At 40.3% G+C, this 25,431-nt stretch overlaps 1 long non-coding RNA gene across 2 annotated transcripts in view; it reads right to left on the reverse strand.

The window, feature by feature from the left end:
- The window catches only part of LOC118684973 (uncharacterized), a 435,555-nt gene extending 414,016 nt beyond the window's left edge, over positions 1 to 21,539 (reverse strand). For both annotated transcript variants that reach the window (XR_004979913.1, XR_004979914.1), the window contains exon 1: positions 21,357 to 21,539. This is a non-coding gene — a long non-coding RNA (uncharacterized LOC118684973). The remainder of the gene's footprint in view (positions 1 to 21,356) is intronic.
- Between the last annotated feature and the right edge of the window lie 3,892 nt (positions 21,540 to 25,431).

The following is a 25,431-nucleotide window of genomic DNA, read 5'->3' on the forward strand; positions in this document are numbered from 1 at the left end:
TTTCTGAAGCTACACAGTGCTAAGAGCCACTAGGAAAACAAAAACCAGAATATAGCAACAGCAAAACATTAAAATGCAGGAAGAATCCTCAAAATTAGGAATAAAGTCTAAAAAAAAGTTACAGTAAATTTTCTTTTGAAATGCAAAATGTGGCAATTTAATTGAAGCATTTCTATTTAAAAATCTCCCCTTAAAGTCTGTTGGGATTTTAAATTTTGGCCAGCCTAAATTCTTCTCTTAGATGGAACTCCCCTGCATTGCAGCTTGAGTAGGACATTCCCACTTCTGGTAGGATTAACAGCACACTAATAAGGCAAAACTGCTCCTTTTATTTTGATGACTAAAATTCCTCTGTAGCCAACAGCCCAACAATACTGGCATGTGGCTTAGACATTTGTTGATTGAATACTGTATGTTGTCCTGGAGGCTTGTATACAAACAGGAAAAATTTTAGAAATGTGTTGTTATCACAGCAAGTGAAAGGCTCGGTTAGGAAATGAAGTATTTAGTAAAAAAAAGGTTATTATGGGTCTGCCATCTATCAGGTTAAAAGTCTAGGCAAGGCATGCATTCTGTTTACACACAAATACATTATTGATTTCTAGCAGTTCATTCATTTGCATAAAAAATCTGTATCTAAATAGGATCTTCAGTTTTAAGCCATATGTACTAAGAGCTTGACAGACTAAATAGTATTTAAAAGCGTATTCCTTACATACGGCAAAATGGAAAATATTGAAGTTCTGCACTGCAGAAAACAGAAGATTTTTAACAATGCATAGGAAAACGCATCTGTTAGATTTTACCTGTTCTTGAGGCACCAGAGCTGCACACTTGAAATGCATCTCCTTTCAACAGCTTTGTAGATTTTGTATCATAATATCACTTCAGACATTTGTTTGAAGGCAAACAGCAACTCTGTTTTAGAAGCAAAGCCATTTAAATCCCATCCAGTCCCAGATTTTTGCATCCAATTCCTACTGCGATGCCTGCAAGTTTCCCTGGTACAGAACAAAACAATGCTGCTCTACAGACAGACATGTACAGAAAACTTTAAGAAAATGTTCTAAGGTAAACAAATGAGGTTAAAGAGAACAGCAATAGAGACACCCTCAAGATTTATTTATTCAAAACAATAGTTTATCATCTGTTCCTACTTCTGAGCCACATATGTGCACACTCCAGAGTGAGCAGAGGGGACGGCAAAACACAGTTGCTGCAGTTTGCTCTTGGCTTCAGGAGACCTCTGAAGTTTCCATCCTGGAGACAGCATAAACACAAAAATCACAGAGAGGTGCCAGGTTCAGAGCTGAGGTCTCCTCACTACTGACTTATTCTTGGCCCTTCCCCTCCTGGCTTTTATTAATCTGAGGATTCCTGAACTTAAGCTTTGCAACTTCATTTCAGTGAATGTAATGCAATTTTCCTCTTTCTCCGATTGCTCCATCTCTTAAAATCTTTTGTAAATATTCTACAATATGCCAATATGCTACAAATATGACACCAAAATGAGGGGTGGCACAGCCAGCCTGCCTTTGGAGTACACTGACATGGATCCTTTGTGACAAGTTCTGTATCAGAGAGAGACAAAATAAATATTGCTGGGAACAGCACTGGGTAGGGAGGGACTCATTTTAAACTGGAATGAAAAAAGTTGCAAAGAAGAGGAGCTGAAATAAATTAAAAATGCAAAGTCATTGGGAGATCCCAGAGTGTGCAGGCTTTCTGAAAATAATCTAATTTGAAGACATCTGAAAAGTCTCAGCAAAACAAATGTCCCCCAGAACCTGGGAAAACTGTCCTTTGGTAACCCAACTATGCCACCAGCAGCTTATTCTAAACAGCTGAAGAAGTGAGCTCCAATGCAGAAATGAAGCAGCTGTTTACCTGCAATGAAAGGCAAAGCTGTTGTTTTGATCTATGAAAGAGAGTGGCTGAGAGGAACAGATTGTGCTAGAGCTGGGATAAACCCTCAGCTAACTCACTCTCACTCACATCCCTGTGTCAGCTGAGCCCGAGCAACTCCAGTGGAATGGGAACTTACAAATGTGAGTGGCACCCAGATATTAGTCAGAATTCCACACTGTCTCACTTTACCCTCCTAGGAGGAGAAAGAAACACTCACTACTTAGACAGAAAGAAGCTGACCCCATTCAAGGGCCTTCAGGTCCATCCCTGCAAGATTCCTCAAGCAAATCAAGAAAACCTTTATGGATACTTTACCAGTATTGATCTAGAGATCAGCTGCCTTAGATAATAATGCTGTGACTGTACCAGAGCCAGACCTACACCCAGAGATGTGCAGTGAGAAAAAGACACAGGAGTTCATTCACATAGAGCCACTGTAAAGCTTGGATAAGAAAGAATAAAATAAAACTGAAACTCTCACTGAAACCTGCCATAAATAAATATTCAGAGGGTTCTTTGGCTTTCTATGCCACAAAACTATCATTAATTTCAAACACTACTCTGTCCAGTGCCACTAAAGTCCCCACTACTGACATGCCTGATACTATTTGAAATATTTTAAACACTGGGATTTTTAAACAAATCCATTGAATTTCACTGGAATTTGGGCACTCATATTCTTTAATCTGCTTTCAATGTATCAGTCATAGCTTCTTAATATTTAAACATTTTCTGTCATTTATTAACTCCAGAAATACTTAGATATAACAGAAAAAAAAATATAAAGAAAAAACCCATCCAGCAGGTTTTAGATGACCACACAGGCCAGAGTGTAAGAGCAAGCACACGAGTTCCTGTTTAGGACTGATCATATTATCGACTTTGGAAGGATTTACAGGTCTCAGCTGCTCGTGTTTCTGTACCACACTACATTACATTTATGTGTACCATTGCCCTCTACAGGATGGAATTCGGGATTTATGTAAGTGTTGCAGTTATTTTGCTTTCTAGGAGCTCACAAAGCAGCACATATTTAATTCCAGAAGTGGAAGACTGTAATTTTATCACAGAAGGTTCTAGATTCCAGATCAGATAAAATATTCTGTGATTTAAAGAACCAACCATGAATAGAGAGTACTGTGTACACTGTGTACTGATCAGCTGCACCAATAAGTACAAAATCATATTCAGAATCATCCCTTCAAAGCACAAATGTGCTTGTAAATACAAATGCAGAAAGCACCTTTACCTCCCAATAATGGCTTTTTTTCTATTATCAGCATTGTCTACAGGACATGTGCAATAAACACTTTTGAATATCTAGATTATTTAAAAATATATCACATTGAAAACATATGAAATGTGAAAAGCATTTAAAATAGACAAGAAGAACCCTGCAAATTCTGCTCTGGAATTCTGAGAGCACAATTCTATCATTTTATTTCACCATTATTTGCATTTACAAAGCCACAGCAGCAATTCTGGTTACAGAAGAAGAAGATGGTTAACTTTTACATGATACTACTTATATAATAAGCCTATATTTTCACTGAAAATCTGGTCTCTGGGCACACTTAGAGTACTGGAAAAGGTTCACGATGTAAACAAAACCCAAGCTATGTTTACAAGTACGAACGGACACTGAGTGAGATCTCAGTAGAGCAAGTGAGAAATTTGGGGACTAATTTAAAAAAGGGCAAAATTCTCATGGAATTCCCATCTGAAATTTTAGTCTTCACAAAGTATTTATCGATGAACTTTAAAGTGCACAAAAATGAGTTTCAGCAGAAACACCGAGATCATCTCAATTTCTGTCATTACCGGAGCTATCATGTCTCCAGTTTCATGTAATTTTCAGATTTCAAATTAAATCAAGGGATTTTTATAAAGACAGACCAAGAGGCCACTGCTTCAGATTAGTTGTTAACAAGGTTCCCTTCATTTAGAAATTAAACTTCATTGTGTACATCTCATGCATAAAAAATTGAACGGATACAGGTAGGCCTTCTAAAACAGGATGAGAAATCCTTATCAAGGCTTTTATCTGTGTCAGTTGTAAATAGAACTTTTTAAATCATTATTCATCTTCCTTTTTGTTAATTACAGAAAAGGAGAAATATTCTTTATGGAAAGAAAAGTTCTTTTAAAAAGACATTTAGAAAAGCATTGAACAAGACATTAATAACAAACTGAAAGGATAAGCAGAATGGAAGTCTGAAAAATTCTATATTTGTATTATACAGGCATTGTTTTCATTCTTGGCACCTTATTTTTCATGTACATAAAGAGAGCACAAGCTACAGCAGGGTGAGACAAAGATCAATGCTGAATGTATTACTTGGCATTGGTCAGACTCAGTTTAATAAGAAAAGAATTGATCCATTAAGCTAAACCTAATTCTTGGCCGAAAATGGTTGAAATCTCTTCTTTATACTGCTAGCTTCATAAAGACCTATAATATTCAGAAGAAACAACTCAGAGCTGAGTTTAATAAGATTAAATGTATTGCAAATATACTTAACAAGGATCTATCAAGTTGTTAATGATTACTATTAATATCAAACAATTTTTGTATAGAATTTTTTATTAGAGTGGTTGTAAAATATAACCATGTGAAATGCAATATAAAAAGGGGTTTAGGTAATTTGTAACAGCTACAGTTGCTGAACCAAAACCTTAACCTATAAGATACAGTAATTTATTTTATCAATCCAGTTTCTCATACAAGTGCAATTCAATTTGTAAAGTATTTAAGTGCCAGTCATTAACACTGTATAGCAAAGTGCAGAAGGACAGCATCTACTATATGTGATTGTGTTATTCTATGTGAAGAGACTGCAAAATAAATTACTTTTCCTGTCAGCAAGGCTGGAGCCCTATTGTTAAAACAACTTCAAATTTCTATGAACTGCTCGACAAAGCCCCGTTCCGTGGCTCTGACAGCTAAAAGCAGCCCTCGGTGCTGTGGGGACGCCCTGTGCTGCCAAAGGGACGCAGGGACAGCCACCTCACTCTGCCACTCCTCCCCTGAAAAGCAGGGGTGCAGCACCAGAGCCCATCCCAAAGCCTCTGGGAGGGCCTGTCCTGCAGCACGGCATCGCTGGGATGCACCAGCCAGGAGAATCCCCACCTTGGGAATACATCAAAGAAAAAGAGCAGGAATTCTGCAGCTTCACCTAGGATTTCAGCAGAAGAGGACAGACCTGGAATCTATTCAGCAGTGGTTACAATTCAGTTACAGTTTTAATTAAGATGACAATGTGGCAAAAAAACAGGCACACAAAAATCAAACCTCTGAATTCAGCAAAGAGAATTACTGACAGAGTGGGTAAGAGTGGATGGAAAACAGCACTGGAGGAAAAGACAGGGAAGGAAATGGAAAGTACTGAAAGTCAATTATTACATGCCCAAAGGTGAGATGTGCTGTCTGGCATCAGAACCTTCTGTGGTAAAATATATATTGAGAATGAAGAGAAAAATGAAAGAAAATTAATTTATGAAAAAGGCATATTTAAGGTACAAAAATAAAGACAGGGGAGACAACTAGAAAGATTATAGCATGGAATTAAGAGACTGACACGCTGATAAAGAAAGCAAAGGGGGAAAATGAAAGGAAAAGTTCACATAAGGCGAGGAAATTGTAAATAAAGATTTTTTTTCTTTTCAAGCACATAAAGAGCATAAGGTCACTGAGAGAAACAGAAGCACACCTATGAAATGGCAAATGGCAGTTTGCTAACAGGAAAGAGAGACTGCTTAAAAATGAACTCTCTATTTTATTGTACATAAAACAAGGTTGGGACTGATGACAGGACCAGACATAAATTTCCTGGGGGAGGAAGAATAAACACCAAAGAAAATCAGTACCACGCCACAACAGCTCATCAAGAAATTAGAAAGTCTGAAGGTTGACATAACTCCAGGTATAGACAGAATTAATTCAGAGCTCAGAAAGATATGTCAGAAGAGATAGAGAAATCATTAGCTGATATATTTAACACCTGGTCAGAATATGAACTGGACTCAAGAGAGGTTAGTGATAACCACTATCTAGAAAAATACAAACCCCAGACTTCACAGCCATGTCAGACTCTTGAAACATTATTATTTCAGGAAACAATACCATTAGGAGTTTGTACAGCTGCAAGAGAAACTGCTGGCACAGCTCACCAAAGGGATATCAAGCCTAAAGATGCCCTCAGCACTTTTAAAATAAGAATTACAAGTTACTGATCACAATGGAATATATGGGCACAGATTCCACACTCTCTAGAAAGGCCTCTGCTACAAAAATACACAGAAAACTCATCCGCAAGGTCAGGAAGCGTGGGAACTATCAGTAAGATGACAGGGTATGTTACAAACAGAAAAACTGGTCAGCTCATCAATGAAAATAAACAGGATGAAATTCAGACTGACTGAAGTACACTCAGAGAGCCTGAAAACCTGGCAGAGCAGAAGTGTAGACAGATTCATTCAGTGTAGACAAATTCATGATAATAAAAGTAACAGCAAATAACAAGCAAAGGGTCTCTACCCTTGGAAGGTGTTCAGAACTCTCACATTGATGTACTTCATTAATTTAAAATTTTTCATTTTCAGTCCTTGTGACACAGAAATTTCCACAAGAAGTTAAAGCTAATACAGAATCTAAAAATAGGTTAAAAATTTTTAAAAAGCTTTCTAAAATTCAAATTTCCAAGAACTGTATCTCTCATCAGCCTGTTAATTTACTCAATTTCAGCAGATGCTTCTAAGATCTCTCTCCAGACTTTTAAAATCTTGACTAGCTGAGATAGCAGCATTTCATCTGCAAATTCTGTTCAAAGTTCACCTGATTTTAAACAACGAGATTGAATAACAGGAGCCCTAATCCAGTTCAACCAGTGCCATCATTGGTATAAACCTCAGCTTTATCACTTTAACCACAATTCTTGGACAGACTTGAACATTCCAGTAGATTAGAGCTTAGATGGATTCTATTTTTCTTTTAAATAATAAATGTTGCATTATAAAAATCACAAACTACTTGCAATGGAATACTATTTTAAACCAGGCACATTTTTTAACTTCCAATTTTCCAGCACAGTAGCTGGTTTTAAAGGAAAGTTATATTAAATGATTACCAACATATTAGCTGCATGCAGTGGAATGGGGCAGTAATTGCTACAGAAGTGACAAACTGACAGTTTAAATGGAAATGTAGCATGAGCAAAAGAAAAGGGGAAGATGATTTCTAAATTTCACCAGTCCTAGAACAGAGTCCCTTTTACAGAGCAAGTGGGCAGGTAACATCTTCAGAACAAAATGGGGTGAGTGAAAAAAACATTTACATATTTAATCCAGATATAGTTACTGTCAATCTAGAAAATAATCTTTTCAACTAAACATTAGTTTACCTAACTCCAAGCCTTGATATATAAATTCTCTTATACCTGTGAGATGATGTGTTTTCTCTTTAATCTCCATTTTGGTTTTTCAACTGTCTACTTTATACATTCCTCCCTAATCAGCCACAGCTGCCATTGGCCTCAAGGCAGGATGTCAGTCAGTGCCATTACAAGTATTGCTTTGAAGCAGAAGGATGAAGATGGAATTCATACCTGTTTGGTTGTTAATGCTTAAAGAGGTTTGCCATTAATTCCTTTAAAAAAGCAAAAACTGGATATGCAAAATTAAAAAAAAATACTAAAAAAATATAAAATGTGTGACATTCAAAAGTACTCAGTTGGCCTAATTCTGTTACAAGTTTGACTTCAACAGATGCAGAGTTAGGCCAGCACTGAGCACAGGAAAAATCACTCCATACAGAATGAACTCTGATCAATGCAGGTTTGTTTTTTATGACTTAACAGCTTGCAAAAGGAGCACATTGACAACTCTCTGTTTCTCTACACAGCACGTCTCATCATGAACCAGTGCAGCACCAGCTTCTTGTTGAAATTAAAGCATCTCACACCTACTCTCTGGAAGTGAGGAGACTTTTCTCCATGCTTGTCCAGCCAGAGGAGAAAGCTACCAAGATGGATATGGAGAATGGGAGTTTGTGATGAACACCTTTCAAACAGACTGATCACATAAGACATGGTATGGCCAGCTGACAGTCACAGCTTTTATCCAGGACTGAGATGGAATGAAATGAAATTATATCACTAGCTTCTGGAAAACTTTTTGTAACCAGTGCCAAATTCTCAGAGTGAGACAGGGATTGAAAATCTTCAGGGAGAAAAAACAAACCACAGTAAGAAAACACATAGATACCCCTGATTATGACATCTGTGCTTTCTGTCATGCCTAAGATGTTTCACTTACTGCAGTTTTTATGGGCTGATTTAGTCCTAATAGGGGGAAAACCAAAAGGAGAGCCCCAAATCCAGTAGTTATCACTCACCCTTTGTCTTTTCAAAAGAAGCTGTTAAAGGATACCAGAAAAACGTCTTGGGAAGTATCACTGTGACAGAACATGTCTTTGCAGTGTATAGGAGGTGCAGGAGGGGGATAGGGGAAGTAGTTAGTTAAAAGGACCAAATGAGGGAAAAAGGAAAAGAGAGAAATTATGGTAGAGCTAATAATATGCCTGTTATACAGTGAATGCTCTTGCATCTACCCCATTTGAAATGTGGTACATGTTATTGTCTATTTTGCTTTTTAATTTTCAGCATGGTCTCCTTCAGTGGTGCTCGTGTTGAACTCGGGAGTTCCTTGTTTCAAATTGTAGTGGAAACCTCATTTTGAACAATTTAGTCAGGCAATGAAGGAAAGCTGGAGGTAGTCAGGCAGCAGAAGTTTCTGCTATACCTTAGCATGCTGTCCTGATTATAGTGCTATTATAGTTTGCTGTTCATAGAAATCAAGGAATTTATGAATCATTAAAAGGGGCAGGCAATAGAGAAGCTATTATAATAGCACTCAGAAATATTACAGGAACTATCACAAAAGCTACAGTGTTAATACCATTGACTTAATATAAATGTATTTGTGAAATTATGTGATAGCTGAGGATGTGGAAATGCCAAATTTTCAGCCTCAAACCAGTCACTGGCACGTGCACATTTTTTATGTATGGCTACATTCATACAAAACTGGTTTAGGGGTATAAAAAATGCACCAGAGGTCATTAAAAGTGCATAGTGATTGTGTAAAGACCCTGGGCTGGAGCTTGTGAAAACACAGGCTTGGGAATATTAACAGAATTTATACTAAGTTCCTCATTTCCTTATCTTTTGCTCAGAATTGCCCAGTGTATTAAAGTATATCAAGTGCCAGACACACCAGCCCCTAATGACACCAGTGGCCAATTCCATGCACTCTTCAGCTCTGAGAACAAGAATTCCTACTCTATTTTTTTCATTCAACAGTGCATCCACAGAAAAACAGTGAAGCATTTTTCTTTGAGTGTGTAAACACCAGGTATTCAAAAGACAGGATAGAAGCATTTGGGGAAAATCCTTATTTTGGTTGTGTGAAGACCTAACTTTTAAAAGCCTGACTTTTTGAACTTCAAATGTGTCTCCTGGAAACCTGAGCAACTGGTACTTAACATGCACTGCTACCACCAAAAGCTTCTATGTTTGTATTGATATTATTAATTTAGATGCATAACCAAAAAGCTACTAAGACCAAACCCAGAACTATTAAAAATATTTAAGTACTATAATTTCAGGAAGTTATTCAGCTGGATTTTTAAAATGCACATCCTTTGAACAAAAGCAATAGATACTGAACAAGATTTAAGACCTTTCTTACATGTAAATAGAAACTGTTGTATCGTAAAATTTGCTGATTTTTTTTTCTAGTCTTTCTTACACCTGTAATTTTAATTGACTGTTTAATTGAGTCAATGGGGCAGAACCAGAGCTATTCTGTTCTGCTGCTATAGGAAGTTTTAGCCATGGTCATTTTGCCTCATAGAACACTTCTTGCTCCTCAGTCAGCCCTTACCTCATCCCTCTGCTCGGTATTTTCCCAACATCCTTTAAAACAAAGGATCCAGACTCCATGCAAGAGAAACCAGATGAAGTGCACTAACTACAGCCCAATTCCCCTTTCTCCTCTTTGAACTAGAGAGGCCTGGCAGTTCAGTGAGGGGGTCAGGTTTGCAGGCCATTAGCACAGCTGGGAGTGCCTGCACAACACCTCCCCACACTGCTCTCACTTGTTAGAGCTGCAGCCAAGCCTTCCTTGCTTTGATGGCCACTGAAATTCATCAAGTTCAGCTCTCAGAACACATTTAAGACAGAAGGAAAATAAGTATCTTGACCAGTCTGCACCATATTTTCTTGACTAATGCATGGGGGAAAACAGGCAAAATTCCTCAGTTCTGTTACCTACACTACCTCCTTCCTGGGGCAGCTTGGGAAGGTCCTTTAGTTTCTCCAAGCCCCAACCCATCCACCTGCAATACAGGCCTTCTTGCCTTACTGTGATGTAGAAGAGGCACAGCCACTTCAATATTATATTCAAAGACTCTTCAACTTAACAAGGTATAAAGGACCAAGAAAAAAAGTATTTAAAGGCTGCTCATGCATGTCTCAAAGTGTTGCTCTGCAGCATCAAATGCAAAATGTTGGCCTGTATAGAAAAGACACTGCTGGCATTCAGACCTTAAAGAACAGCAAAGAAACTGTGGGAAGTGTGTGGAAGGAGGTGCTCTCTACCTGAGAGGAGCCATTTAGTCTCTGGCAAATCCCCAGTAACAGTAAGCTGTAGTTTTACTCTTCATCCTAATAGCTGGGATAGAGGAATTTATACATATAGGTTTTCACAATGTTTTGTCTCAGAAATATTTATCATTCTAAGAGGCAATAGATGACATTCCATAATGCTACCTCTTACTGTAGTTAACACTGCAGGGAAGAAATCTGTCTCTGTCCTCAAGTTCCATTATAATAAAAAAAGCAATAAAAGAAAACTAACAAGTGCATATAAAGTAAATAACTATTTCTGACAAATATATATTTGTCATCATAGCTGCCAAGTGATGTAATCACTTGCTCTTCCATCACAATTGAGGACCACCACAAACCAGTAATAGTAACAGTTTATTTTTATATAGCACATCACATTTTAATCTGAAAGCTCTCTGCAGAGCAAGGGCAAGGTGATGAGGGACACAGCCAAAATCTGTCCTATGGCAACCTACAAAAGAGAATCAGGAATCCAGTGCAAAAAACTGCCCAAGTCTGAGATTTCAGTCTGTCTGGGTAATCTATTCCAGCATTTGACCACCCCCCCAGCCATGACAAATTCTTCCTAAAACCTAATCAGAGTTTTCCCTATTTCCCTATTTTCCCGTGCCCACTGCTTCCCTTTTCACTGAGCACCTCTGAGGAAAGTCTGGATCTGTCTCCTTAAGATGACACATCCTCTCCCATCACATACAGGAAGACAGAAATAAAGTCCCACTTCAGCCTCAAATGTAATTTTTCAAGAACATTCCAAAATACCATGTGAGACAGCTTACTCTACTAAATTTATGTATCTCTGAAGGAGAAAGTGTTGTATCAATCCAACTGGGATTTTAACTTTTCCTAGAAACACTTCAGATAGGATTACTCATTGATAATTGATGAATTTAAATTACTTCTGACAATTAACAAAATTACAAGTGCAAAGTCCTGCTTATTGGCAAATAAAATGTGCTGGAATCTGCCTGCCTTCTTCATGTAATATTCCCTGAGCTGACTCCCCAGTGGGATTTTTTCACAATAAAACAAGCTGGTTTGTGCCCAAAATGCATGTGATAATAAAGCTTTCCCTTATAAAGCTTATATTGTGCAACACATCTTGTTTATTTGTGTAAACTTATATTGTGCACTTGTGAATGGCTCCAACCTGAGGTCAGAATTCTTAGAGAACTGCTACAGTTCCATGAAAACAAAATCTTTCCTCAGCAATAAAACATCCCAGGACTCCTGGCGGGTGCTGTGCCTGCAAGGATGGATGCCTTGCAAATCTAAAGAGCTGGGAGAAGGGAAAGCTCTCAACATTCACCTGGTGAAAAGCTGCAGCTCCAAAAAACCTTCAAAGAATGTGAGTAACTCACAGGCACAGGGTGCACATGGAAAAGATGACAGCTCCTGTATGTTAGCTCAAGTGGAAAGCTTGGAAGTGCTACAAACCCAGCAAACATTGATGTGTGTATGTTTTAATGGAAAACAGAGTAGAAAAATGACACAGCAACTGACCTTGACAGTTTTGCAAGGGATAGTGCTTCCATGAAGAGCATTGGTTATTCCCACTGAGTGCCACAGGGCTGTCCAACAGGAGACAGAGGTCCTCTAATTTTTTATTTTTCAAATGCAAGAATTTGTTGTGGAGAATGCAAGACTGAAGTTGCTTTTAAATGTAAATCACTTAAATATGTTCCTACATAACCTGAAGCTATTGCTTGAATTTTAGTTCTCTAATCCCACACATTCTTTGTTTTCATTTGCAGGTTTCAAAGACTGACCAGTCAGGTAACGCAATTTATCTGTTTTACACAGATAAAAAGCACTGTGGAAGAGATAAGAATTAGGCTCCTGCTATTAAATCATTCCTTCTATCACCTTTGCAATTTTAACAAAGGATTGATATTGATATTGACTTTCTGCTTGGCCTTTAACCAAATAGCCAAATGTGTGCACTGGTGTCAGTAACAGCATCTGGGAGGATCTACAGCAAAAAATAGCATAAGTGTGTCTTGTTGAGGATTTTTTTCCCTGTGAATTTCAATTTTTGCATATTTCACTTTACAAAAAGTCTTATTTCTAACCAGATATTTCTTTACCCAATTTGATGCTGTAATGCTCATTGTGAAGGAAAGACAAAACCTTCAGCCCTTTACCTGGTGCTTTCAGTTAAAATGTGTGACCAGCAATTGAACACCCTTCAAACCCTCGTTTAAAAGTACCTGCATATTTCATCACGTTTATGGCAAGGCTTAAATGGGGCTCCCGACAGCTCAGATTCTCTTAACTCCAATGTTTTAATGAAACCAACAGTGGGGATCAAAGGTTTCTCTCATACTCTGTTTCCTTACTAAATGCATAAGGTCCGGCTGAGCTAAATGTCACATTCTGACTTGCTTGATTTAGCCCTGCTATTTAGTAGTAATTATGGACAGAAGTCTCATTTAGGTGTATTGATCCAGTCTTTAACATGAGGAATAAATTCAGCAGCTGAGCTATGGAAAACACTGGATGAATTCTCAATTCATGGCTCTCCACAAAGAACAAAGGAGCAGCAAGGCATTTGCTGTAGCACCAATTCTCACACATGTATGTCTGGAGTTAAACACGCTAAAAAAGCTTCTCCTCAGGGAGAGGCCACAGCACAAGCAACAAAAAACCTGTGGGCCATCAATAAAGCCATGGAAGAGGAAGGTTCCAATCCTGCCTCCGTGGAAGGCAGGATCCCAATTCAGGAAAGCATTTAATCATATGTTTCGGTCCATCAGAATTCATGAGAGTCCTTAAGTATGTGCTTATTTTTAAAAGATGCTTAAGTGCCATTGATTTCAAGTACATGTGTAAGTGCTGTCCTCAATATAAATGATTTCTGAAACCAGGGCTGATGGGAGTTTTATCACTGATTTTAATAGGAGCAGAACAGGAACTAAAGAATTTAAGAATCGTGAATGCTTATCCAAATTGAATGTCTGCATGACAATAAGGAAAGTATAATCGTGGAATGTTGCATATTTCTATTTCTGCTACCTAAGTAAAGAAATTCTGAAATTAATGAAAAATCCTAAGCCCCTCATGCTAACAAAAGATATTTACAACAAAGGGATAAGAACTTCCCTATCTCTGTATCATCCTAAATTTTTAACTTTACACATATTTTCCTATTTTAGAGATTTGTGGAGGGTTTTTTTAAAGACTAACAATACAATTTTCCAGTTAAATATACTTTTTTTAAGTTATAAAAAAATCCATAATATAATTCTATGGGAGTTACCATAATAGACTGTAACAGCTGCTATGGTCTATTGTGTAAATAAGTAATTACAGAATTTACAGACTATCATGTAAATATGTAATTATGGACTTTTTAAAATGTGCATTATTTCCTCGATAGTCTATCGTTTAAATATGTAATTATGGACTTTAAAACATGTATTATTTACTCAGACTGCAACAGCTCCTTGGGACAGAGCTGTTCTGGCCTATTGGGTAAACATGTAATTACAGAAATTTTAAAAATATGTATTATTTATTCGCCAGTGCTGCTGTCAATACATCATGGCAGCCATTTGGAAGTTGGTATCATATAGTCAATATTCTGTCAAGTTTTCATTAATCACTTGAAGTAATTCTCCACATGTTCTGGTCTGCTCCAAGGGAAGAACACTCCCAATTATGTGCTTCTGGTGTGGTTTAATCCCAGAGGAATCCAGTTTTGGTTCTGGGAGACCACTGCACAACAAGAATCCCACTGCTGGAAGTGGGCCTGACCCCTGCAAACATTGTTCTTCACCTCAACTAAAGCATCAAGGCAGGAACACCCACAGAGCACAATCCATGGTGCCACTTCCATCCCAATTTCTGTGCACCTTAAGCAGGAGACAGGTTGGAGCAAACAGTTCTTATGAAGTGTGGCATTTTTGTAATATACAGAACTATGAATTCCAGAAATGCTTCCAATGACAAAAAAATATTCTTCAAAGTGGTGGGAGAAACTTATTAAGGGGGTTTCACTCATCCAAGATGGAACTTCAAAGACATTATTATTCTGAAAAAGGGGTAATTACCATTACCATTAAATATTTATGTTTCTAAATTACCCATAGGCCCCAATCAAAGATGAATTCTAGGTACTCTGCAAACATTTATGAATATCCCAACCTCAAAGACTTCACAATTTAAGAAATATTTTCGAATATATTACGCTCTATAGAATGCTTTTTAGAAGCAAAATGAATGTGGTCTTAGGCCAAAATGTATGCACTGAGTTTATGATCTGCTGTGTCTGCATCTATTTACCAATAATTCTAACATTTAGGCATGATTTCCCTAATAGACCACAGCAAAAAGCAGAACCAGAATAACTTATTCTTGTAAATATATAGGACAGTTATGTAGCATGGGACTGTGTTACACTGCAAACAATTCTACCCTTACACTGGAAATAGGAGTGGAATTGTCATTTACCTAAAATCATCTCCTCACCTAGAAAAGAAGAGAGAAGATAAAACTCAGAAAGAAAAAGATATTCTAAAGATAAGGAATATTGCCACAGTAAGAAAGATTTATTATTCATTTTTACTGATGGCACTTTCCTCATGGTCTCCAAGACTTGTGTAATTATAAAGCTCTAAGAAGTGAAACTAAATAGAAAACAGTAAGAGTACTGAAAAAGCCAAAATAATTCCCATCCTGATGAAAGATGGCAGAGCACTGGCTGGAGTTAGACTGAGTCCAGCAAAGTCAGCTCAACCCTTTGGGATGGGTCTGGACTAATCAGTGCAAGGCTGGAACGTGACCTCTGAGGAGCAGGGGAAGAACTTGGGATTGCTTAGGCCTGAGAGGGGATGACTGCCAGGGACACAGTGAAGTTCTCCAGGCTCTTGAGAAGACAGAGAAGAGTGAGCAGACTCCTCTTTATGTCCAATTTAGATAGAACAAGTGGTAATGAAATTCAATATGCCAAGGGAGATTTAGGTCAATGGGCTACCCAGGAAGACTGCAAAATCTTTGTGGTTTCTAAAAATGGAGTGAACAAACTTCCACCAATAATGGCACAGTTATCCTGCCTTTGAGAAAGGAAGACAGACTCTCCACATCCTTTCCTGGCTGGTTTCTACAGGACTTTTTGCTCCAGAACTGACCACAAGCTGTAGACTCAGGCTTATGCCTAAAAAATCAATGAAACCCACTGAACTTTTAACAAGAAAGATGTTAAAAAAAAAAAAAAGACAAAAAAAACCAGAATCATATAGAAACATAGATCTTTGATACAGTCTAAATAATGTGTATTTCAAGATCCTATTTCATATTAGTTCTCCAGAACAAGAATGTCCAGCCCCCTACCCAGAGTCTGGCAGCCCATACTCAAAGACAGCTCTGAGAAAGGGCCAGATTGCAGCAGGTTGTTTTGAGCTGTGAGAAAGGGATGTGTGGGAAGACACTTGCTTATCTCCATATATGTACCATGAACATATATGTTATTTTCAGCTTTAAAAAGATCAGAGTTTATTTCAGAAAAGCAGAAAAAAATACTTTCATCCCAATCCATTGTTCACTTAGCAAAAGAAAAAAGCTGGCAAGAAAATGTACAGGAGAAAGGAACAACAGCCTGAACAAGTGATAAATGTGGGTGTTGCCACAATGAGAACCAACAATCCACATCTGAGCACAGAAGCTGTGAAATCTCCAGCCATGACAAGGATTTTCAGCTCTCTGTGGTGAGTTCCACTGACCATGGATTTTCTGTAATAACGAGCCTGGCTTTCTAACACTAGTTGGAAATTGCTGTTCTCAGGGTAATTTACCACGTGTTTAAAGCAGGTAAATTTCACAGGAAGAGTCTCTGCAGGCTTGGAACCAAACACTGGGATTTCCTTCCAGAACCTGGGAATCTGCCATAGTCCTGGCTCTTCTGAGCTGTTTATTCTGGAGCTCAGCCTGCATTTGCAAGGTCATGCCGGATACTACTCGTCACACTGTGTTGCCTATGCATGAAATCCTCATTTTTTGCAAAGCTCACAAATATATATTCATGTCATAGCACCTTAACATCCAGGGATGGTTGGAGCATGCCAAAGCAAGGGGGGCTGCCCCACACGCTCTGCCTTAGTGTGGCAAAACAAGGCCAAGTGGGAGACTGGAAATCTTATGGGAAGGTTTCTGGAACTAGGTGGAGAAGAAAATACAGACCTTGCCTTGAGTGTTTGCAATTAGTTATGTGTGAAGTAGAGTTGCCAAAATGGGAAGCAGTGTCCATTTTGTAGCAGTAATTATTACTGTGAAGCCATTTTCAAGGTGGGATTATGGGTACTAAACCGCTGGGACTGGCTGTGCTGCCCATGCGTTAAATCCTCATTTTGTGCAGACTTAATGAAAAAGATAGTTTTCTGTAATATGTTCTGTCTTGTCAGTTGCTCCTACACAGCAGTATTGGGATGCTTTCTTTGTGCTTAATACATGCAGTGATAATTTTTTCACGTGCTCTTTCTGTAAACGTTCCACCACAAAACATTCTGTTAAACTGGAATTAAGGTTGTAAATATGCATTAATAAGTTAGAGCAAATTCTGTACTAATTGCCTGCCCACACAACCTCACTGCCATAGATGGAGAAAATGCTGCTGAAGAACATTGCAAGCTGGGTTCTCATCCCAGAAATGTTATTCTACCTCCACATACAGGGGTCTGACAGAGAATCAAATCCTGTGCTGAAGTTTATAAGAAACACACGCTTGAGTATCAGGAATGCAAAGTTGCACTCCCACTTTACAAACATAAAGGACAGGATTGCAAAAGCCCTTGTCAGTGGCCTAAATCTGCTCTCCTTGGAGTAAATGGCATTTTCACCACTGGCAGTAGAACTAAGCCAGTAATCCCTCCTTTTGGAAACCCTGTCCTGGGAGACATGAATTAAACAAATCCTATTCTTTGTGATTCGAATTAAACAAAACAGTTTGGGTTTCTTTTGTTCCCTCAGCTAACGTCTTTGTACAGTCTCATCAGCCTTTCACCTACAGTTACATCACATGATGAACCACACAGCAGAGTGATTCCAAATTTACTTTCTGTTCCAGCCACATGAAATACATTCTACTGTCAAAATTCTCTGCTAATTCCTTCAGGAATCAGTCAGTATTATTTTGCCTGTTAACTCTGACAGATCTGTCCATTCCCATGCCTGAAATTAATTTTTTTTCTCTTTCATATGATCATACTTTATCATCAACATATTAGGAGGGAGAACAGTATCAGAGAGCATGCAAATCAGATAATAATTACCAGAAAGTTAAATAACGGTAATTAATAATGATACCTTTCTCTGTATGATAATACAAAAATTCACAATGGTGTTGTGAAGCTTGGTTTATTCCTACCTGTAATTTACTTTGAGGTCTTAGAATAAAAGGTGCTTAGAATTGAAAAATATCATTATTAGCATAAAAATGAGATATGTTCTATTTATTTTGTGTATTAATTTAGGAGAATATATTATTACACAACTTTATACTGTAAGCACAAGGTCACACAGGATATGACTTGTCACACTGTGTTGCCTATGCATGAAATCCTCATTTTGTGCAGAGCTCTGAAATATATATTCATGTCAGAATATCTTACTGTCCAGCGACAGCCCCAGAGTTTCATTCTATTACATACTGGGGAAACAGATTCAGCATCATTTGAGAGGTCTCTTCTTCTCTCAATACCCGAATGAACTCTCATTAATCAAAAACCTACAAACACTCACCACGAGAGAGCCAGCCCCAGTAATGCTCTCCTCAGCCTGAGACATGATGATATCCATTCCACCAGCATTGTTTTATCATTTCACTGTGACTATCATGGTCAAACAGCCAAAACAGAGCATTGATTTTACAGTTACTAGAAAACAGAACCTAACTTCACAATAAATGAATGAAATTGTTTCTAGGGATGGAATTTCTCTGGCACTCCCACTGTTCCACACACTGCACAGACCTCAAGACAGATAATGTATCCTTCTCCAGACTTCCAGTCAGCCTAGGAGCGCACACTGGAAGTTGAAGTTCTGCTTACACTGAGCACACCAATGGCTGCAGTTTGATAAACAGGAGTTCCTGCAGAACTCTGTTAACCACCTACCCATCAAATCATCATTGTTTTGCCTAGCTTTAGATGTTTTTCTCATCTAAACACATTCCTACTGCAGAAACAAAATTATTTCAGTGCTATGTCTCAGGGCAGCCTTTTTTTTTTGTTGTTTCTTTTTTTAGCAGCCATAAAATTGAGATTTTGAAACAATTTTAAGTGGGACACCTTGCTCAACGAAATTCTTAAATCTAAGGCAATGTCAGTTTTCATTAAGAAGAGAAACATTACCTTGGTCTTCAATAGCACAGTAGAAAGCAAAAGCAGTTTAGAGATCAGAGCAGATCACCAGTGTAGCCTCCAGACCAGAACAGCAGGTTTGACATGATACTCAAGCAAATAGCTAGAACAGAACTGCAATTAGCAGTTAACAGGCCACTTAAATTAAGAGCTTTCCTTGAGAAAACAGCCTCAGACCTTCAGAGATTCTAGGAAGTGACAAAAGATGGAAGTGCATGGGGAGTTTCCTCACAAGGCCTTTTATCTGCAGAGTGTACAAACCCAGGAAAGCCTGGCCGAAATGTCGATGTAGGGGAATGTAGCTGCACAGAGGAGGGAATAACGAGAGGAAAGGAAACAAGAGATTTTGAGTAATGACTTTCTAAGCAATGGAAACATAACTTTCTTCACTGATGCCTCCAGGGCCAAAATTTTGCATGGCTTGACATTTAGTGCTAACCTGTGTTTTGTACTCTTGTCATGCCATGTGTCAGCACAACATCTGGTAATGGAAGACAGACATCAAGGGTCTGCAGCCAGCCACAGCCCATGGTCAGGTCACTGTCCCTCCCTTGGTGGCCCTAGACTTAGCAAAGGGATGGATACACACATAGAGAACCAAGCTACAGCCCCTGGATAAACACACCCAGCTGTGGCACCCACAGGCACCTCCCCCCATTTCTGTTTCACTCGATGTTTCAGTGCACCAACACCACAATGCTGATATGAGCACAGGCTTCTCACCATCACACAACATACTACAGTAAAACCCACTCCCATGGATGAGCAGGAAAAGTGAATGTCTCAAACTCCCTGTCCCAAACCCTTTTTCACTTACACTGTTTCATAACTCTACAGTATAAATCATTTTTCTTTCATTCATGAATTTGACCTCCACAAACTTTTGAAGTCAAACAGTTCAAAGAGTTAATAAAGACCTATCTTTGCTACTTTTCTCAATCTCACATAGCTCAATGCACTCTGAATTTGGGACATGTAGGAGCACAGCCTCAGAAATATTTGCAGGTTCAGCACTGTGACAGAAAAAGCCTGGAACGAGCCAAGTGTCTTCCCCAGCTCCTACAACCTGCTACCTCAGTAGTCATTTTGCCAGTCCTCCTGCTGCCAAGCCCTGGAAGCAATGCATGCATCTCCCAGACATGCCGATATCGGGATAAGTGCAGTGCAGCAGGACTGCAGGACTCTCAGCCAGTGTATTCGGGTCACAAAACCAGGGGGAGGCCACTGCCCCTTAGCCACATCCAGGAGGGCAGAGGTGCCAAATTAGTTTTACAGCTTTCTAGCACTGAGATGTGTCTGGGGCCGGGGGACTTTTTGATGGACACATGGGAGCAACACTTGCAGCCTGCTTGAAAGGGTCATTTCCACATTTCACAGCAGTGGCCTATGGGGGGGGGGGGGGGGGGAGAGCAGGGGGCAGAGTCAGATCAGCAGTCTGGGGGCTGGTGTTGCCAGGGGGAGGGACCCAGGCGCCTTTCTGGCTGTTTCAGGGGGTGGGGGGGGTAGGACGTGGAACACAGTTCTGAGCAGCACCAAAAGCTAAACCCCTTTCTTATTGAGGGAGGTTGGGAGAAAGAGGGTTTTGGGGGATAAAATGTTAGGAGTGCAGATGTTTTAGGGCAAGATCGGGGTTGATGCTGTTCGGGGGTGAAATTGTCCGCAGACAAGGGCGTTTGGGAGCGAGGGAGACTGAAACAAAAGCATTGGGGGCAAGGATATTTGGAAGCAAGGGCAAGGACCATTGAAGGTGAGGGTGTTGGAGGCTGTTGGCACTTGGGGGATAAGAGCATTTGCAGAGTAAAAACATCTCGGGGAGAAGCAATTTGGGTCAAGGGTATTTGGCAGCCCGCACGTTCGGGGGTGAGAGTGTTTTGGGGAGAGGGGTTCTGCGCTGCTGCCAGCTCCCCACCGCCTCCGCCGGTGCCCACGCTCGCTCTGCGCTCCGGCTCTCGGACACCGGGAGAAGGAGCCTCATCAAGCCGCCCCCGCCACCGTCCGCGCGTTTCCCCCCGCTGCCTATTTCGGGGCCTCTCGCTCCCCAGGAGCGGAGCCCCGCGATGGTGCGGGCGCGGCGGCGGAGCCCCCCCCCGTGCCCGGGCGGGCAGTTCTCTGCGCCCGGCGGGGCACGGCGGCGGCGGCGGGCGGGGGGCGCGGGGGGCGGCCGCGGGGGCGGAGCCGCCAGTCAGCGCCGGGCGCCGTGACCCCGGGGCGGGGACGGGCACGGGGACAGAGACGGGCACGGGGACAGGCGGCCCCCGGCCGGCGCGGCGGCGAGCGCAGCCCGTGTCCCCCCCGCGACACAGACACACACACACAGACACACACACACACACACGCATCGGGCGGGGGGAGCCGCTCGCCCCCGCCCCAGCGCCCGCCCGGGTCCGGCCGCCGCAAGCTCCGCACTTACCCGGGCCGCGGCGAGGTGTCGGCGGGCGGGCTCCGGCGAGCCGCGACTGCGGGGGGCGGGGGGGGCCGCTTGGGTTTGGGGGGGTTCCGTAATCCAAGAGGCTTTGGGCTGCCAAATGTAAACACTCCGCCATGATTTCTTTGTTTAGATAATTGAACCTGCCTCCCTCTCCCTCGCCGACTCTCGCTCGCTTTTATTTATTTATTTCCCCCCCTCCCGTCATCATCATCATCATCATTATGGCTTGTGTGGGGTGTTTTTCTTTTCTTTTTTTTTTTTTTAAGGGTGGTTATTTACTAGCTGCATTTATCAATTGCTAGTTTTACAAATATTTATGTATATATATTTATCTTTAAATATATCCCTGTGGGGGGGCGGTGGGAACCATGAAGGACAGGAAGTTGTTCCCGCATGTTTGGGGGCTGAGGTTGTTCCTCCTTCCTTGGCTGCTGGGGCCGGTGGGGCCGGGGGCAGCGGCCGCATCACCTCCCGCAGCGCCTGGCGCTCCCAGGGAAAAGGCAGCGGATCCAAAGGCATCGCCCGCTCCAGCGGGAAGGATGCTGTGTGCAAGGGGGAGACGGGTGGAAACTTCCAGCCTTAAGTTTTTTTGCATTTCCTCAAAATTCAAGCTCGACAGGAAAGCGAGCATATTATTGTTATCTATTCTTCTTCCTATTATTATTATGCGGGAAATCCCTGTCGGGAAATAGGGGTTTATTATAGGAGCTGTACAGGAAGTGTCAGCATGACAGGTTCCACCTGCAGCCCTCCTTTGGCAGCAAGTTTCTCTATTTGGAAATACCAATATATTTCCTGTCAGTACTGCTTGAGAGAGACCTCAATGCACTTCATCAATGTCCATAAACCCCTTTCCATAGACCTGATCCTATCTGATCCCAGCTTCCCAAGGCTCTGATGAAGTGCCTAGGGATGCAGGAGGCTGACTTGCAGTGTGCCAAGCCTGTCAGCTACCCAGGAAGGATGCCCCACAATTCCCGTGGGGTATTTGAGGAATTTTAGGCACCACATCTCTCAGAAATTGTGCCAAAGACTCCAGAAATTCTCCATGGCTTGTAATTTATTCCTTTTTGTATTAAGGAAGAGCACCACCTCCTGATGTCTCCCTACTCAATCATTTCTAGGTGGTCCTCAAATGCCACAGAATGTACAGCATTACCTTTGCTGTTCATGTGTAGAAAGAGCAGTACAGCAGAGACAGTATAAAGAGTTGTTATATAGGAAAACAAGACAATTTACTCACTCTGTTACACAATTAAGAGAAAATACTCTGTGACAGCTACCAATCATCAGATGGGTTCCAAATCTGTTTTGCCCTGAGCCTCTTGCTACGATACTGGACACCATTCCCACAAGCAACTGCCTCGGTTTGGAAATACAGTGACCATTTGTGCCTTATTGTACCTTAAATATTGTGTCTGCCGTCGGCAGAGGTCCTCTCTCTGCAAAGGGATCACCAGTTTGGACCCCCAAACCTTCTCTAAGTCTCACTAATCCTTCGTTAAGCCGTTGTTAACTGTTGGGATAAGGAGTTCTGCATGTACAGTGAGCAAAGGAAAAAAAAAAGAAAGTATACATATATATTACGGAATATAGGAATACTCGATAGGAATACAGGGTTGCATTACAAGTTACAATTTAGAACTGCACAGGTATTTATAAATTATTTTACAGTAAAATACGGGAATCTGTTTGGGTCATGGCCAGAGTGGAGCAATTGCCATGCAGGCCTTGGAGCTGCTCTCAATAGTTTAGCAGCACTCAGGTCACCCCTCACAGTTTGACCTCACTCCTGTGTTTCAAATACCAAAACAAACACCATCACTTGGTTTTCCACAGTGACCTTAGCTCTGCTGTCCTACTTTTTTCTAGTTCTTTTATACAGAAGTTCAAGAATATTTCCCAGTTTCTGCTTTCTCTGCTTCCCTTTTTAAGGTTACGCTATTTGCTTACGATGCTATTTTTATTTCCCTGCTAGGATTTCATTGCAATCTCCCCTTTGTGGATTTTTTACTTGTGGCCATTTAAATTCATTTCAGGCTAGAACTTGGCATAAAAGTTCGCAGCTTCTCAGCCAGATTTGAATTACTATATTTAATCTATACTCAGCTCTTAGGCTCTTTTTTTTTTTAAATGAGAGTGAAGATAGAAATAATTTTGTTGTGGTTCCAAATGGTGCCATCATTCTGTACTGCTTTCAGATCTTGTCTTCATTCCACTAACTTTTCAAAAGGACATGCCAGAGCATTGAAGATGTGACTTTAGAAACATGTTGCTTTACAGTCCTTTAAAAACGGTTTATTTCAGCATAAAACTTTGTGAAAATTAAGCATTGTGGGTGCACAAGGGTATTTTTATTGCACTCTTAGATATGGCTTGCTGAACAGCAAAGCCAGTTTTCATGTGGGCTAAAAAAGAGGGCTAAAGTCTTTGTTATGCTTTGAAAAACAGATTTGCACAAGTGTGTTTGTGTTATTAATTTTTGGGAATATTCAGGCAGTGCTATGTTGCCTCTGCAGATACAAAGAAGAGGTAATGACATGCAGATTTTTATTAAACAAGATTACATTGGATAGCTTAAATTTCCTTTCTCTATTTATCCATTTAAAAAACAAATGCAGTATTTAATCCAAGATGAATTCTACTGTGTAAGTCCAGCTGAGTAGTTGCTTGAGAAATATTTCTACCAAGTCAAACTTTTGTTTGCTCCAGGGTTGTTTATTATTATTATTATTATTATTATTATTATTATTATTATTATTATTATTATTATTATTAAACTTTTTTTATTACAGTGACCAGAAAACAGCAGAGCTACTGGTAGTATTAAATAAATGTAATTAAGAGAGTGGTTTTTATCACAGCACATGCATAGGTGATAGAGGGATCCTGTGATGGATCCTGCAGTCTTTCACTAACTGCTGGTTAGAGACAGTTTCACCAGTCAGACTGGGCAGAGTTTTCCAACCTCTTGCTTCCAGCTGTGGGAAGGTATGGAAAATCACACCAGACCTGCATGATAGTATTTCCTCTGACTTTACAGAGCTGCTAATGATTGATTTTATAATTAGCTCTTGCATCACACCCCGATGTGATGAGCAGGAGCAGAGAGGACCCTGCGGTGCTGGTGACAAATGGGATAAGTGGCAGTGCCTGTCTGGAGAGCGAGCAGGCCCAAATCCAGCAGAGCCATGGCTGAGTCCATCCTGACTGCCCTGCTCACCTGTGCAGGGACCAGGCTGCTTTTCCCATGCTTTGGAAGAGGCTGCCAGACGGGCACTAATTACTGGCCTGAATGGGGATGGAAGTAGAAGGATCATAGGAGAAAGTGTGCAAAGAGCTGCAATAATGTGATCCATACTCAAGAATCTTTATGATGTCTATGATGGGGTATCTTGTGCTGGAAATGGGCACTGGAAAAGGCTCTTTTGCAGACAAAATTTGAAAGAATGTCACAGACTTTTAAAACTATGGAAAAAACTCAAGTAAAGGGAATATGCACATTTTCCTCCATTCTTCTCATTTGGAGCATAAGTCTTTCTGGTAAAGTGACTAGATTCTTTTCAAAGCTGTTTTCTCTATTAGTTTACCTTCCCTGAGACTGCATTTGAAATGTGTGTGTAAAAAAGCAATGATGTGTAGACTGGGAGTGTTTTAATCAATGCAATATGACAATGTATCCCCTGGTCATAAAATGGTTGCAATGTGAGAGCTCTGTAATAAGCTGCACTGTTGTACAAGGGAGTAGAGGAAAGATCTTAAAAGCAGCAGTAAAAGTCTTGCCTAAAAAGATAATATCCAGATTCTAAAGTAAGGTTGAGATTAAATCTGTCAGCCTAAGAGCCTGCATCTACTGAACCAAAAAGAAAAGATTCAGGTGCTGATTTTCTCTTTTGCAAGAAGATCTCTCCACTGTAAATATGGGTAAAAGCAATTACAGAAGAAAATATGAAAAATAAAGTTTTCTTTGAGTGCTTTGCATGGAGTTAACAAATTGCTATTGCACAATAGTAACACTGCATTAATTATGTCACTATTTTTCCTTCGTGATAGATTA

The sequence above is a fragment of the Molothrus ater genome, chromosome 3, assembly GCF_012460135.2.
Source record: "Molothrus ater isolate BHLD 08-10-18 breed brown headed cowbird chromosome 3, BPBGC_Mater_1.1, whole genome shotgun sequence".
In the NCBI taxonomy this organism is placed as follows: Eukaryota; Metazoa; Chordata; class Aves; order Passeriformes; family Icteridae; genus Molothrus; species Molothrus ater.